Source organism: Cydia strobilella, chromosome 15 (assembly GCF_947568885.1).
Source record: "Cydia strobilella chromosome 15, ilCydStro3.1, whole genome shotgun sequence".
NCBI classification, from domain to species: Eukaryota; Metazoa; Arthropoda; class Insecta; order Lepidoptera; family Tortricidae; genus Cydia; species Cydia strobilella.
Genome location: NC_086055.1, coordinates 845620 through 859033, shown reverse-complemented (window position 1 = coordinate 859033; position 13414 = coordinate 845620). Strand labels below are relative to the sequence as shown.

The 13414-nt window shown below is 38.4% G+C and overlaps 1 protein-coding gene across 1 annotated transcript in view; it reads left to right on the top strand.

The window, feature by feature from the left end:
* The first annotated feature begins 4691 nt into the window (after window positions 1-4691).
* The window catches only part of LOC134747776 (connectin-like), a 115251-nt gene continuing 106528 nt past the window's right edge, over window positions 4692-13414 (top strand). The window contains exon 1 of the mRNA XM_063682418.1: window positions 4692-4818. The gene's annotated coding sequence lies outside the window, so the exon portion shown is untranslated. The remainder of the gene's footprint in view (window positions 4819-13414) is intronic.

Below are 13414 nucleotides of genomic sequence, written 5' to 3'. Positions count from 1 at the left end.
AGGTACATAATATGGACTATTTGTCTGCAATAAACGATTACAATTATACCATGGGTGTTCCATAGAAAACACTGACATATGATTCGCTGTGTAGGTATAAAAGATACAAGTTGCTACGTTACCAATCATTTATTCCGATATGTGACAGTTTCTTATATAGGTTCTATGAAATACTAGCGTTATCTAGTTTACGTCGGGAACAGCGACATCTTTGAGGTAATTTGGACAACAAACTAAACATTGTAAACATACTACTTAATTATCGGCTTGAACACGTTGTAATGTACATGAGACAGTAAGTTTTTTGCGTTTTCGTTGTTGGTTCCATAGAAAGAGAAAGTAAAAGGGTAAAAGTAAAAGGTAAAAGTTGTTCATTGTGAACCACATATTGACCCTTTAAGGTATGGTCAGACCATCTGTATATTGCTTAAAGTAAGATTCATTCAAAGCTTATTTTTTATGAACTTGCCGATCCCACAAAAGTCTAGATTTCTTGTGGGATTATATGGATTAAGACAAATCCCTTAGTTATCTTACTAATCATAAACCAATTCTTCCTATCTAGTAAGATAAGAAAAATATATGTATAAGTAGGGTAGGGTAGGAAACAGTGGCTCGGAGAAAATTAGCCGGGTACAGTGGCTCACTCAACCTAATTCCAACATGATAGAGATGATATTGGGGCGACTGAGCCAATGTTCGAGCTGAGCCACTGTTTCATACCCTACCCTAAAGTAAGTATTATTAGAGTTGTAATTTAGCATGACATGTACTTTACGCAAGTTTCTATCTGTGGAAACTTGTAATTGGCGCACTGTTTCTATGTTATTAACTAACTTGTTACTCTAGCTGTAAGTTTTCCTAACAAATAATAGTACATTATGATACAAGTGTGCTAAGTTGGTTGGTTGGTTGGTGGTGTGGTAAGTGTGTAATGACCAATGCACACGCGTTTCATACGACGTTTTTCAACACATTTGCGAGAAAAAAAATACTCATATTAATCAAATTTTAATAGTTAAAACAGTTAGTATTGTGTGTTGCATCTGTCATACTGCCGGCCGCCCCTCGCCCCGGCCGCGGGCCGCGCACCGCGCAGACGGTCGGGCGCGCCGGTGCCCGCCAGTCTGACCAATTAAAGAAGGCTCCCTTTCCATGCATATTAATAGCAATCAGTTACCTTAGTACTCAGTCGGATAATATAATGAAAAAGCACGAGTGGAATAATACACTGAAAGAGCACGCGTGTTTAATATCTAGGATTATGAGCCAAAAGTCGGTGGAATAAAAACGTCGTTTTGAGCGTGTTGAAAAATATATATTTTTTTTACTAGCCCATTATGGTGTCCCACTGCTGGGCAAAGGCCTCTCCCCTTGTCTTCCACGACTCCCGATATAGTGCCTCCTCCGGCCAGTTGTTGAGAAGGTGTCTAGGTCGTCCCGCCATCTCCGTCTGGGCCTGCCGGGTCCCCCCTCCGCCGGGTCTCTTAAGAGGGGCGTGGACCCGGCAGAAAAATAAAATAAAAAATAAAAATAAATAAAATAAAAATGCCTCGCCCACAGTCACCACTATTAAAGTTTGGCAACTTTGCGAGCCTACCCTAAGTCTGGTAGACAGATATCATTTAGTTCCAAAATCTGTTCCCCTGCTTAGAGTTCTGACATTTTCAGGCTGATAGTAATATATTCTCATTATTGTCTCTTACTTTAACGAACACATAATTGTGAACAAACCAGCTGGGAACAGGGCTAATTACTTGTCTAAATGTGAAAATGGCTCGGCTGTTTAAATTATTAACGGTCTTCGAAATATTATCTGTTCAGTATTTCAGATATTCAACGGAAATACAACTACAATAACATGATCATAGTTATGTTCTTATTGTGTATTGTTACTACTTTACTATGGAACAAGTTAAATTACCCCATATGGAGTACTGTTCTCATCTCTGGTCTGGCGCTCCACAATACCAGCTTCTTCCCCTTGACTCCATCCAACGTCGGGCAGTTCGTATTGTCGGCAATTCCGAACTTACTGACGGCTTAGAACCTCTTAGTCTTCGGAGAGACGTTGGCTCTCTTTGCACGTTCTACCGTCTGTACAATGGGGAATGTTCCGAAGAACTTTTTGATCTGGTGCCATCGTCTCGTTTCTATCACCGCACCTCCCGCCAAAGGAGCAAAGCTCATCCTCACTTCTTAGACACATGGCACACCATGAATAAGCGGGCATCCCGCTTGTTTCTTCCCAGAACGTGCAGAATGTGGAATGAGTTGCCTCCTGAGGTATTTCCTTTGTGCTACGACATGGGATTCTTCAAGAAGCGGGTATTTAGGGTTCTCAAGGGTGGGCAATGCTTAAGTGGCTCCTGTGATGTTGCTTACGTCCATGGGCGACGATGACTGCTTCCCATCAGGCGGCTCGTCTGCTTGTTTGCTGAATATCACATACAAAAAAAAAACCTACGAAATACCCGGACCCGGGTATGTCCTTAAACTGCGTCCGTACCCGGATATGTCCTTAAACAACGTCCAAAAGAGAGGTATGGGCACTGTGAATGACATCTCGCTTTGTGTGGTAGGGCACAGGACAGCGGATGTCATTCCAGATCTAGAGCAGAGCCCAACTGGGGAAGTACCTCCACCTTACAGAAAACCGCAGCCAAATAACACTAGACCCTACTCATAGTGTTGTGTTCCTGCCGGTAAGTAAGGTTGCCAGAGCTCAACGAGGGAGAGGAGTGTTGGGGTCGGCAACGCGCGTGTAATATCTCCAGTGTTGCAGGCGTCCATAGGCTACGGTAACTGCTTACCATCAGGCGGGCCGTATGCTTGATTGCCACCGACGTGGTATAAAAAAATAAAATAATAGGGTATTTGACTACTAGTCAAATCAGTTTCTTTTTTCGAACTGTCAAAACGGTTTTGCTTCTATAGAATTTATATGAAACACTAGCATGTATTGTGACGTCACAATCAAATTACCTACTCTTTATAGTTTTATGCGAGTTTTAAAATATATATTGTGTCTAAAAATAACTGCTGTCTACGTTACTCCATTAATCTTCTGGTGCTTTATTTCATGCATGGTGTAAAATAATTTATTTTAAATACTGTCTAATACCCTATTAGTGCAGATATTGCTTCTTGTAATGTGGGAATTACTTAGCTGCAATAATATGATCATATACCAGTTCTTAATTAACTAGTCAACAAATTTTTATCAAACAGATACGTCTGCTATACTAAATTTTTTTTATATTAAAGGTAAAAAAAAGGAAGGTGTTCTGAAAGTTTGCAAGTTCGAGTCTTGCCCGCAGCGGGGATTTTTTCTTTATTATAAAAACTTTTAGTAAGATACTGAAATTTCCCCAAAGTCGGGAGGCAGTCTCGTAGAAGATTATCTCCCGAGTAATGGCATCAAAATGGCGGTTTTAATTGCTAATATCGAATACTGCAAATGGGACCCCAAATTATCATTACAAATTATCATAATAAGTATTACTCTCGCGTCGAATGATGGTTCCAATGTAACCATATAAAAAAATTAATTGTCATAGGGTCCATAATTCCAAGCGAGGTAGTTTTTTTTTTGATCAATCAAAATTCACAAAGCTGCCCTCAAGCTGGTATTTGTTCCCACACACAAAGGGGAATCGGAATAAACACCTCGAATACGATTCGTAGAGATTTATTTGAAATAAAAAGGTGATCCCAATACATGACAGTTATTTGACTTAAATGTCAGTGCGTCCTACTCGCATATTTTTAGTATACAAGTAGTTATAGACGCGCCACCGAGCGACCGGGGGTAAGAGAAAGAATATTCATATAAAATTCCGGCAGCATAGGATTTTTTCTCTTTCACTTATAAATTTCGGTATTTCGCCATCGCCTCCTACCTATGATGCTGCCCGGTCGGTGATAAGGACAAAGCATCGCACTATTTTCTCTTTCCTCTTATAGGAATCGCAATAAGACTATCTTTCTCTATCAAAGAGTGTCAGGCCCTTGTTTCTTTCAGTCGGCTTTGGTGTGAACTGTACAAGTCGTAAAAACTGTCAGTTACGTATTATATCGTAGGCTCTTTAGAATTTAAACTAAAATGAACCCCTGTTAATTATTTCATTAATTTGTAGTAAAAAAAAGCCTAAATACATTTTTTATTTGTAATAGTAGGTATGTGCAGTCATTGATATTAATAACCAACGGTAAATTGCTAACGAACTTCTAATTTACACAATAATTGATCAGTCGCTAACTTACATACATATTTAAAGATGCCGTTACCCTATAATTATTTTATTATAAAGCTAACATTTACAGTACAAACAGCAACACTTAACTGTCCATGGGTAGACCTTTGTAATAAGGTCCCCATGCAAAACTGAAAATATTATTTCGTAGTACTTGTCATACATTACCGTTTATATCTCCTTAGTTGTAACGTCAGTCGTAAAATAAAGAGCAATGTACATCAAACATTACGATTTGCCCGTCCATAACAACGCGCATGAACGCGTTGCTCTGTTAAACAAGGGGTGAAGGATCAGACTAACCAGCTTATACACGCTCTCATATTACTGATAATTGTTACTGATCGTAAGATCACGATACGCTGGTTCACATGAGAATTTTATTGGTGTCGAATGGGAACAGTAGCCAGGGTTGACTCTTCAGTTGATCGCGAACTGTGTTTGGGCGAGCTCGCGCCCCACGCTTTCAGTAACAGTACAAAGTTTCGTAAGTTCAGTTCTAAGTCCAAATAGACCTCAGTGAGTTGTCATCTTGGATATTTGTTCTGCTGCCATTTTTGTGGTAAGTTATTTAACTTTTGTATGTTGTTTTGCCCCAAGTTTGAAATTGTGGTTGTTAAACTTTGAAATGTTTCTTTCCAACTTTTTGGAGTATCTGTGTGTCTTTGTGTTGTGTATTGGGTTTAGTAATATTAAGGGGCCCACTGACTATCAGTCCGCCGGACGATATCGGCCTGTCAGTTGTTCGGAACTGTCAAATTTTTGTTCTAACTGACAGGCCGATATCGTCCGGCGGACTGATAGTCAGTGGGCCTCTTTATGGTGCGGCCGCGATTATTAAATTGTAACGTATATTTGAAAGTACGTACTATAGTTTTATATATTAGGTAGGTATATGATACACTACCGCTAAAAATGCAGTACACATACTTTGTAATTACATGTAAAGTATAGCATCTAAATTATTATAAAAAAAAATATTGCAAGTTCTTAGCTTCAAATAGAATTCAAGAAGTAAAGTTTAATACTTGACGTGCAAAAATTAGAAGTGAGTATATAGTATTTGTCAAGATATTTTCATAGTAAATTTATTAATAGACACCCGAATGGTTTTACTATAGACGTGTTTTTTTTTAAAATTTAAGGCCGTTCCATCGGTTTGCCGCTGTCTTTGTCACATTTCGCAAGAAAGAACGGGAAAGAACATATTCGCCAAGTGTCAATTTTGATCGAATTTTGTCGGTTTTTATTTATTTTAAAAACGTTACCTAACAATATCGAAATTCTAAAGCTATGAAATTACTATTTACGTTAAGATAGTTTTTTCTTCTTTTTTTTGTTTATGGTATCACATAATAAATAACCGAGCAAAGTAGGATTAAAAGTCCGAGTTAGAGGTTACTTTGGGAATTAATTGTATCGAGCGAAGTGTCATAATTCGTGTATCGGAAGCTATGTTGTTAAAGATAATATAGTCAAGAACTACATATATTTTTTTCCACGTCTACGAATATCAACGCCTCTTAGAAAAACATGATCATATAAGGAGATTTTTCGCCTTCTGGCTCAGGGAACCGCCTTAAGAGTAAGTAAAATAACACGTAAAGGTTTTAAAGAGGTCGGCAACGCACATGTAACACTTGCAGGCGTCCATAAGCTACGGCAACCGCTTACCATGAGACGTGTATGAAAAACTGTGGACACTTTTTCTTTTTCTCATTCAATAGTAGGTACACTATGATTCTGAGTCTAAATAACCCAAAAGTTGATGGTTTTTCGAAAAAAAGTAAATGGTACCATTTTTTTCTAAAAAAACCCCCATAAATGATCTGATTCTTTTTGACAGATGTGTTGAGGCTGTATTGTAAAAAAACCGGACAAATCGAGTCGGACTCGCCCACCGAGGGTTCCGTTGTTTTTAGTATTTGTTGTTATAGCGGCAACAGAAATACATCATCTGTGAAAATTTCAACTGTCTAGCTATCACGGTTCATGAGATACAGCCTGGTGACAGAGAGACAGACGGACGGACAGACGGACCGTTGAGTCTTAGTAATAGGGTCCCTTTTTCATCCTTTGGGCACGGAACCCTAAAAACAATACATTCTTTTTGTCACACAATAATTCCAAACACCATGATACCTAAAAACGTACTACAAACTTTCTTAGGTCATCTACATTTCCCGAAATGAAAACACTTGCTGTTGGGCTGCTCCAACAGTTTATCACCTCCCAGGGAGCTATGCAAAAGGCTGTGGGTACTAGGAGTCTCTAACGGGCTAAATCCATAATAAGATGACCCTAGGAGCCTATTGGATTAGCGAGATAAAGTGCCAGAGGGCCGGCCAAGTTCGCCTCAACTAGGATGGAACATGCTTACCTAAAAGATGTCTATTCATTCTCTAGATCCAAGTTATAGTAGACTGGGAATAGATTTGCAGGAAGTGAATTCCACTCCTTAGCCGTTCGCATGATAAAGCTGGATGCATAGCGCTTAGTACGAATCAGTGTGGCAGCGTAACGACGTAAGCGTGAAACGCGAGTTTTCTGTAGTATGAGTGGAGTATCCCGCAAACAGAATGCTCGCGTGAACGTTACTATATTAGCACGTACACGACTAAAACGGGATCCTGCAGAAAACCGTATCCCGCCAAAAACTGGACGTCAGTGGGAAAGAGCTCTAAGCAAGAGCACGAGAGTTGAAGTACACACAATAACAAAATCATAAACAGCGAGATTTTGAAATTAGCAGTCGCCCGAGCGTCTCGCAGCTCGTTCGCGCCAATACATGTAATAGCGAAATGCACGATTGCACGCGCGACTGACAATATTTAGATATCATTTTGATCTCATTTTGAATGTAAGTTTGAATTACCCTCCTTTTAAAATTAATAATATATTTGTTTCATTTAGAAATCATTGAACCCGAACGTTGGCAATTCAGCCGGGCTTTTTAAAAACGTTTCCCTGTTTTATGGGTAGGCTTATCAAAAACAATATAACGAGCGATGTACAATATGCTAAATATTTTTGATGACAATGTAGACCGGTGCTAACAAAGAATATGAATATTAATATGGGTGTTATTTAATCAATCTGCAAAATATTCCTATTTACATACATACATATAATCACGCCTATTTCCCGGAGGGGTAGGCAGAGACCACGGATTTCCACTTGCTACGATCCTGACATACCTCTTTCTCATTCCTATTTAGATGTACAAAAATATATAATTTGGTCAGCCAAAACGTATACTTGGTCAGCAACTTAAGGTTAGCAAGTATTTCTTAACCAGTTAATTAATGTCAGACTGAAAGGCTCTAATTTGATTTGGTTGGCAAACTATTTATTTGATCGGCAGTAAGCGATCTACCATTAATCAAATTTTGTTAAACAATCAGTGGGTAAGCGGATTATTTCATTTTGGATTACAATTTACCGGATCCGCAAAAATTGGTGACCAAGGTCCTCAAGACCAAGAGGATAGTGGTGTGGTATCGTGTTACGTGGGCTGATTTCGCTCTGCCTGCAACTCTGCCGATTTTTCAAATCAAACGTAAAATCAAACCATATTATATCAGATTACCATTCCTTTAATATGCATACTTTTCAATTAAACTGCTTAAATCTTGCTGACCAAATAATAATTTTGCAGCTCTAGTATTTATTAAGCAGATAAATTATAACAGAAGCAGATCGATACTGGTTATAATGTTGACCGTCTGTGAATTATTTGCTGCCCAAGAGTTGTAGCTCGATTTTTATTTATTGCCAGCAAAGTTTTTGTATGCTGTATTTGGACATTTAATGGTAATATTTTTTGCAGATCAGTTTTAAAAACGGCTGATCATTTAATCACTTCCCTATTAATTATGCCTGTCAGAGGGATTTAGGTCAAAGTTGATTCAGGCCAACCAGAATTAATGCTCTGTTGCTTGCTGAATTAGATTCTTGTGTGATAAAATATGATTTTAGTAAATGTCATCGTAAAGTTTATTATGTCAAAGTGGGTATACAATATGACCCCCTATCAGGACTCAGTTGTGACGCGACTACTGCATACTTGAAGTCGCGCTTGACCTATGCTAAAAAAAAACCAGCCAAGTGCGAGTCGGACTTGCGCACCGAGGGTTCCGTACTTTTTAGTATTTGTTGTTATAGCGGCAACAGAAATACATCATCTGTGAAAATTTTAACTGCCTAGCTATCACGGTTCATGAGATACAGCCCGGTGACAGACGTCTGTCTGGACAGACGGACAGACGGCCAGACGGACAGCGGAGTCTTAGTAATAGGGTCCCGTTTTTAACCTTTGGGTACGGAACCCTAAAAATGAGTTGCATGTATCGAGTGTAAGAGGTAAGGAGAACACTCTGTTTATGAAAAAGTGTCCGTCAAAAAACCTTAAATAGGTGGCGCCACCTAGAATATTTGTTAAAAAAATTGAAGTCATTGACAGCGCACTTCGTCAATAACTGCTAAGTTCATAGCTACTCCAGCGCTACTCTGGAGATATTTGGAACTGTTATTTATAGCTGATAGCTGAACACTTTTACAAATTTTCTTCTATAAGAGTTCTCTCTTTACCTCTACCGTCCATAGTTGTAGGTCTGTTTACATACATAGTACTACGCCAAGTATCCATTGACACTACTAAGCTAGTGAAAATTTAGCGAACCCACTCGTAGCGTGTAGCCGCGTCTCTTTTCATCAACCTTCTACTAATTTTTTGAAGAACCCCACACTTAATTCGCTTGAGAAAAGCTCTGCATCTAACAATGTAAAGCAAAGAATACTTAAAAAATAGTCACTGCAGAGGACACACAATTAAGCGTGGAAAAGTGCTATTCACAATTTTTACTGAGCGCTCATGGGCAACCAACTAGTATAAAATGGTATTCGAATTCGCATAGTTATTACTGATATCGAGTTTATGTTATGCCTGCAAGCCTACAAACGAGCCTAAAACGTTTTGTGATTAATCTGCCCGTTAGGCCAAGCAATAAGAAGGTATAGAGGGAAATGCTAGGAACACAATTTTTAACTTCGTAGCTTTGTTTGGACTAGTTATGAGATGAACGTATCAAAAGTCCCCGACCGTAACCCTGGTTCTGAGGGGGAGAGGGGGGTTTGAAGGTAAAATTTTTCGGTTTTTCGATTATATCTCGGAAACTGTGGGTCTGAGCGACATGGCCACTTACACAAAATGAAAAGTGATTTAATTTGTTACAAGTTTTATTACATAATTTTTTTGATATCTTGTATAGTTTTTGAGATATCCGCTCTTGAAGGTTTACTTAGGGCTCTCATTTTTATCTTGATTATCTACATCAGTAAAGCTGCTAGGCCGGGTTTGGTAACGTTTTCGTATAAATCGGGGGTGCTGAATTCATTTATGGTATCAACATTGACACCTTTCCGAAGTAAAAACATATAAACTTTAACCAAATAACTTTTTTTAAACTCCTCTTCACGCTTAAACCGCTGAACCAATTTAAGCGTAAAGAGGAGTTTTATAAAAAATATTTTTTTTACATTTTGTTTTTACTTAGTAATGGTGTCAATGTTGATACCATAAATGAATTCAGCACCCCCGATTTATACGAAAACGATTCCAAACCCGACCGAGCAGCTTCACTGATGTAGATAATCAAGATAAAAGTGAGAGCCCTAAATAAACCTTCAAGAGCGGATATCTCAAAAACTATACAAGATATCGAAAAACTTGACTGAATAAAACTTGTAACAAATTATATCTCTTTTCATTTTGTATAAGTGGCCAAGTCGCTCATATGCATAGTTTCCGAGATATAATCGAAACACCGAAAAATGGAACCTTCAAACCCCCTCTCCCCCCCAGCACCAGGGTTACGGCCAGGGACTTTTGATATGTTCACCTCCTAACTAGTCCAAACAAAGCTACGAAGTTAAAAATTGTGTTCCAAGCATTTCCCTCTATACCTTTTTTTGGGCATTTATTTCCTGGCCTACGTGGATTTTATACTGAATGCAATAAATTAATGTAAAAAGCTCTCGTCAAAACGGTATTAAGCGAAATTTCTCTATAGCCCAGTCATACTACGGTCTCGAGAAATATTTAATGACAATGTAATTATTCTAGAATCATGATAATGCTTCTCCTGTGATGTAAATATTTTAAAGTATAAATTATTTTTCGGATAAACGCTGACTTAGCCCGAACCCTCAATTATCCACTTTTTTCAGGTATTTTTAAGTTATATTTTAACGTTAATTTGTACGTTAAAGTTTAATATAACTTTACTGTTTTTAGGGTTCCGTACCCAAAGGGTAAAAACGGGACCCTATTACTAAGACTTCGCTGTCCGTCCGTCTGTCCGGTGGTCACCAGGCTGTATCTCATGAACCGTGATAGCTAGACAGTTGAAACTTTCATAGGCGATGTATTTCTGTTGCCGGTATAAGAACAAATACTAAAAACAGAATAAAATAAATATTTTAGTGGGGCTCCTATACAACAAACGTGACTTTTTTGCCGTTTTTTTGCGTAATGGTACGGAACCCTTCGTGCGCGAGCCCGACTCGCACTTGGCCGGTTTTTTATGTTAAAAGGTGTTGTTTTTGTTTCATCTCGTCCGAATATTAGTTTTATTATCCGAACCGTCCTCCCAATTACTTCGGATGATCGATGTTATAATGTACCACTGAAAATTCGCAACATAGCGAAGGCCCAAACGAAATCTTACCATGGTATAATAAAATAGACGGCCTGGGTCTGAAGCGTCAAAGAGGATATAATAGGATAGAGCGGTACTTTTTTTTTTAAGCCTACTAAGTGTCCCACTGCTGGGCAAAGGCCTCTCCCCTTGATTTCCACGACTCCCGATTTGGTGTTTCCTCCGGCCAGTTGTTCAGGAAGCTGTCCAGGTCATCCCGCCATCTCCCAACGGAGAGAGCGGTACTGTCATAGTAAATTTTGTAACCACAGTAAATTCACTGCCATCTATCGACACACGATTAAAACTAAAAATGAAGATGTATAAAATACGGCAAAATGTATTTATATATGGATAATTGTTTTTTTATTTGCATTAATTATTTTTATGTGATTTTGACCCATGTTTTTTCACTGATATGCGTTAAAATTGTTAATAACAAACGACACCGTCAACGCCAACTATCCGAGAGTAGGCCAAAGGTAGTGGCGCCATCTGATCGAGAATCAAATTTTCTTGATTTTCGAGGCACGTTTATTCCTTAGACTGTATCCATCTATTATGGAGTTATATCTATCTTTGGAAGCGTGGAGCTCCGAGTTTTAATCTTATATCCGCGAGGCGGCGTTGACAGCTTGACAGTTTGCAGCTTTAAGAGCGGCGGTGAAATTGTTGCGAACTATTCTCTGCTGTAATTATGAGACAGGAGAAAGAGATTACAATAAAAGCTTTATCTGGCTTCTAAAAAGAAATTATTTTAGAAACAGGAAAGTAGTTTATCTACACATAACACATATCATCTTCATCTTCCTCGCGTTGTCCCGGCATTTTGCCACGACTCATGGGAGCCTGGGGTCCGCTTGGCAACTAATCCCAAGAATTGGCGTAGGCACTAGTTTTTACGAAAGCGACTGCCATCTGACCTTCCAACCCAGAGGGGAAACTAGGCCTTGTTGGGATTAGTCCGGTTTCCTCACGATGTTTTCCTTCACCGAAAAGCGAGTGGTAAATATCAAATGATATTTTGTACATAAGTTCCGAAAAACTGATTGGTACGAGCCAGAGGGTTTGAACCTGCGACTTTCGGATTGCAAGTCGCACGCTCTTACCGCTAGGCCACCAGCGCTTCCTACACATAACACATATATGCGTTCAAAAACCGCAAATTACGGCTAGCATAATAAAGATAATATGTGTAGATAAAGCAGTGTATGTAACTGTACATAAAAAAAAAAAAAATATTGTTTATTTCAGACATTGTGTCCATAAAAAATGTTAGTTGTAGTACAAACTTAAAAGGCTATGTTAGTGTTACATGTTAATTATAAATAAAGATAAACACAAAAAATAAAATAAAAAATAAGTAATTATTATTTAGACATTAACTATTTCAACTCGTGTCGCATTTCTCAACCGACTATCGTGAACTTTTGTGAGCAGGTGCAAGCAGGCAAATAGCGAGTGATGGTCAGTGATCAAATACCCTCCTCCTTATCCTCCTTATTCCTTTGTTACGATATAAATAAGGATTTGTCTGTATATTTGGCCACTTGTGCTGTCACTATCTATTTGATGACTGTAACTATGTGAAATTAGTAGATTGTACAACAAGGGCATAGCGATCCAACTTTTACGCGAGGCAATTTATTTGTCCGAGCGCAGCGAGGACCTATATAGTCGAGGATAAAAATGGACATTTATGCCTGAATTATACACTACTTTTCTCTTCGATTGTAAGTAAAATATACAAAAATATCCAATATTGTAGGTTGTTTTACCGAATTTATTCAAGACTAAAGAAAATTGTACTCTGGCTGGTCGGGGTCGCGGAGCACGGCGCGCGATTTTTGTCTTTATTGCTAAGTCAATAAAGGTCGTAATAGATGATTTTACTTTATGCTCTAGAACATAATAAGCAACTTTATGTCGTCTACGCACGACTTAAAGTCGAACTTTACGAGCATGATAAGTGAAAAAAGTATACGTCAACGCTGTGTGTCATATACGTTCATAACTCGGTGAGTATTTCCTTAATTAATTAAAACCGCGTAGGGTGACTGCTATAGTAAAGTTATCGGCCACTACATAGTAATTGGCCACTCTTAACAAATCAGAAAGAAATAAGATAATTGAAGCCTTATTGTTAAGAGTGGCCAATCACTATGTAGTGGCCAATAACTATGGCATTCCTTCATTCATTCATTTCCTCCTACAAGCATTTCAGTATTCTAAAAGTTACGGACATATAGAAATGAGCATTTCACTACCTTGTAATACGAAACTTGAGATGATACGTATATATTACGTTACAGAAGTTTTTCGTACGGAACGAGGCTCCAGGTATGCTCATTATTTTCCTGAGTTGAGCATGTACTGTCGAAATATTTCCCAAATTGCGAAACTTTCGTGTGGAAAATTACAAAACATTATCGATGTATTCTTATCTTGCAAGTTTTTATT